Here is a 4,119-nt window from a genome sequence, read left to right as displayed (position 1 = left end):
GGCATGAACAGTTGACATTTCAACAACAAAGTACTGGTTGAGAGAGGTTTCAAGGAGCTGGGGATTCTGTAATATTATGAAGAAAAGTTGGTAACCTGCTTCACTAGAGATGGGAGACTTTTGGCTCCTAAGTCAATATAAGAATTCAGTGGGATGACATTTCCTTCCATAGAGTTTATTTTTATTTTTTTTTCCTGTCTTCCCTACCCCTCAGAAATGCCACCATATAAAGCCCAGTAGCAGTTAGCTTAGGCTCCAATCTTCCCCTTGGGTAAGGAAGGGTGGAGAGAAGGGACAGTCACTCCTGAGTCTCCATGCTTTCCTCCTCCTCTCCTGGAGGTGGTTCTTCTGTATTCTCCTTCTCATCCTCTCCTTCCTTCTTATTTTATGACTTCTCAAAGCCTTTTCTGAAGGTGTCACTATCACTCCATCCCAGGTAGATATTTCAGAAGCAAGATAGCTGGCATCACCCTCCTGGCCAAGGATCTTCCTAACGCCACCCTGTGAGAAGATTTGGGCCAGAGTCTGAGCTGTGTAGCAGACCATGTCCTGCTGTTCCAAAGTCATGACTGTGTGTAGTCTGAAGTTGCCACTCACACAGCGGTCTGGGATACCCATTGACCCTGGCAAGAACAATCCTGCAGCCAGAATCTGCAAGCAACGCCTGCCTGCCACATTTAGGGCCAAAGGCTGTCTGACAGGTGGGGTTGTTCATCTCGGCATAGTGCCCGAGTAGGTCAAGGATCCAGGGTGTGAGGGGCTCAAAGCCAGGAAAACGAATCCACAGGTCCTTCAGAAGTCTGATGAGAACTTTAACTGTGGACTGAGAAGCATTTTCCTCAAACCAGTGAGCATGCCGGATGGCTGCGAAGGCACTCTGCAACGCCTTGATGTCCAAATGGCATTCTGGATCCAGTTTTCGGGGATTGGGTGGCACTGTTGTAATGAGAATCTTCACGGTAGCATCAGAAAAATGGATCTCAAAGCCAGTTTCATTGGTCAGCCTGGTCAAAACTTCCGAAGGATCCTGCGCTCTTAGGCTTTCCACGACTTTAGGATTACCACCAGGTCAGCCACATTATGTCCTGTAGATATTGTTCCCTTTTTATATGATCCAACCTGTCACACTTCTTCAATTTGCACTTCAAATGTCCCTGGAGCCACAATCAAACTGTCAGTCACATTGTTTATTTTTGTCACCAGAGGAAGGATAGAGGCCCGTTTGGCAGAATTAGGAGCAAGGTCCCGATTTCTTTGCAGCAATGCCTCACTGAAGGAAGATTCATCAGGTGCTGCCTTAACCCGAGGGAAGGCCATTTCACACAAATAGAAATCCAATGGGATATGGGGCACAAAGGGCCTGAACCCTCCTCCGGGGCCTCCTCTGGAACCAAAGCGCCCGCCACGACCTCGGCCTCTGTCGCCCTTCATGGCGCCCTAAATCCTGAACAATGGAAGCCACACCAACCGTGCTTAGTACTGCGGATTTTTTTTTTCATAAATATTTACCGGTTAGTAATGTGGATTCTTCCATAAATATATCTTGATTTTTATGTGGATCACATGGATATATGCATATGTAAAAAATTCACCAAGTTCTTTAAAACCTATTAGCTTAACTTATGAAAGTTATATCTCAATTAAAAAAATAGACAGAATGAAGAATTTTAAAAGAGAGAGAATCCCTGGCCTCCAGGACAAGCACTGAAGTCCTCTGCTTGACAGGAGAGGACCTCAGAATGTAGCTCCAAATTCTGCAAAGCCTATTTCCAGCCACTAGGGGAAAAGGGGTAAGGCTTCATCACTCCAGGTCTTTGCACATGCTGTTCCCTCTACTAGAAATGCCCTTCCCCACCTGGCAAACCCCTATCCATCCTTTAAGTCTCTGCCAAAAGCCTCCTCCTCTGCGAAGCCTTCAGCAATTCCATAGACTTTTAGGCAAATGTATTTCAAGATTGCATCATCCTATTGTGTCTTAGTCAGGTTTCCATTGGAGAAATAAGAACCAATAGGAGATGCAGTAAGAGATTTATTGCAAGGAATTGGCTTATGCTACTTGTGGGGCCTGGATAAGCAAATCCAAAATCTATAAGGCAGCCATCAGGAAGGCCAAGCTGAAACTCTAGCAACAGCTGAAGTCATAGTTCACAGGCAGCATTCCTTATTTTCTAGGACAACCTCAGTTCTGCTCTTAAGGCCTTTTGACTGATTAAGTCAGGCCCATCTTTACTGAAAGTCAACTGGTTGTAAGCATTCATCATCCACAAAATACCTTTATAGCAACATCTAGATTAGTGCTTGATTGAATAACTGGGGATTAAAGCTTAGGAAACTGACACATCAAACTGATCATCTCTATTAGTCTCCTAGGGCTATCATAACAAACTATCACACACACTGGCTGAAAAACAACAAGAATTTATTCCTCCACAGCTCTGGAGACTAGAAGTCCAAAATTAACCAGTCCTGTCAGCAAGGCCATGTGCTCTCTGAAGGCTCCAGAGGAGAATGTTCCATGCCTTTCTCTTAGTGTCTGAGGTTGCTGGCAATCCTTAGCATTCCTTAGCTTGTGGGTGCTTCACTCCAATCTCTGCCTCCACCATCATATGGCATTTTTCTGGTGTGTGTCTGTATCTGTGCCCCTTCTACTCTTTTCTAAGGAAATGAGTCATATTGGATTTGGGCCTACTCTAATGACCTTATTTTAACTCAATTACATCTGTAAAGACCCTATTTCCAAATAAGGTCACATTCGTGGGTACCAAGGACTAAGGCTTCAACACATCTTTTAGGAGGACCCAATTCAGTCCATAACACCATCATACTTGGTTACAGCATTTGGTACATTGGATTGTGTTGAAATCAACCCTGGCCTTGTAACAACAACAACAAAAATATGTAAGGGACTTAAGAGTATGAGCGGTGGTCACATTATGTTCTCAGAGCTTGGTACAGTGCCAAACACACAGTGGGTGGGCAATTAATGGCAGGCTTTGTGTCTCACACTCACTGTTATAGGCATCTACTTGAACTCACTAGAGAGGTACCCAGTTAAGGGCAGAGAGAGGTTACTCTCAAAATGTAACAAACAGGAATTCTTCAGTTCTCCTTGCTGGAAGGGCCTCTGTGATAATCTAATCTGTGAGTTCCTAGATCTGCTCCCAGAAACTCCAGGGAACCAACCAGGAAAGTTAAAAAGAAGGCTTACTGGGTGGGGCTCCAGTTCTCCCTGAAACCAGAGCACTGACATGTTTATCTGCTTAATACTTTGAACTTCTTTATTAGATCGAAGCACTCTCTTCCCTAATTACCAGAAAAACTGGCACCAAGAACAAAGAAAGTATGTTGTCCAGGCCCACAGCTGATCTGTGACAGAACAGGAAATAGAATGGAATAAAAAGGTGTGACAGAAACTGCTGGATGTCTGCAAGTATTTATTCTGCTCTTCTTGTTAATCCTCACCGGAAGATATGTTTCCATTGATTTTTAGAGAGAGTGGAAGGGAGGAGAAGAGACACACAGAGAGAAGCATTCATGTGAGAGAGACACATTGATTGCTTGCTTCCCACACATAGCCGTGGTCCAGGGACCGAGCCTGCAACCCAGGTACATACCCTTGACTGGAATCGAACCTGGGACCCTTCAGTCCATGGGCTGTCCCTCTCTCCACTGAGCCAAACTAGCTAGGTCCATTCTGCTCTTCTTACTTAAGAGTAGAACCCTTGATTTTTTTCACTTGTTTGTTTCTATGGTCTTCCAAAATGACAACCAGATTTCCCAGCCTCCCTGCAGTTAAACATAGATGGCCATGTGACTAAGGGTGCTGCTAATGGGCTATAAGATGGGCCTCCTAAGTAATGTCCTTCAAAGAAACTTCCTACCCTTCCTTCTTCTTGCTGGCTGGATTTGGATATGAAAGCTGGAGCTCAAGCAACCACCTTGGGTCACAAGGTAAAAGTCATATACTGGGTATGGACAGAGAGAGAAAATACATTGATGTGAGAGAGAAACATTGATCATTTGCCTCCAGTTCACACCCAAACCAGGGATTGAACCTGCAACCTAGGTATGTGCCATGACAGGGAATCGAACCCACAAACTTTTTTTTGGTATACGGGA

The 4,119-nt window shown here is 44.6% G+C and overlaps 1 pseudogene; it reads right to left on the bottom strand.

Annotated features, from left to right (window-relative positions):
• Nucleotides 1-200: 200 nt before the first annotated feature.
• LOC103286396 (interleukin enhancer-binding factor 2-like) lies at nucleotides 201-1,464 on the bottom strand (annotated as a pseudogene).
• Nucleotides 1,465-4,119: the final 2,655 nt, after the last annotated feature.

Source organism: Eptesicus fuscus, chromosome 15 (assembly GCF_027574615.1).
Source record: "Eptesicus fuscus isolate TK198812 chromosome 15, DD_ASM_mEF_20220401, whole genome shotgun sequence".
Taxonomy (NCBI): Eukaryota; Metazoa; Chordata; class Mammalia; order Chiroptera; family Vespertilionidae; genus Eptesicus; species Eptesicus fuscus.
This window is presented reverse-complemented; position numbering and strand designations above follow the sequence as displayed.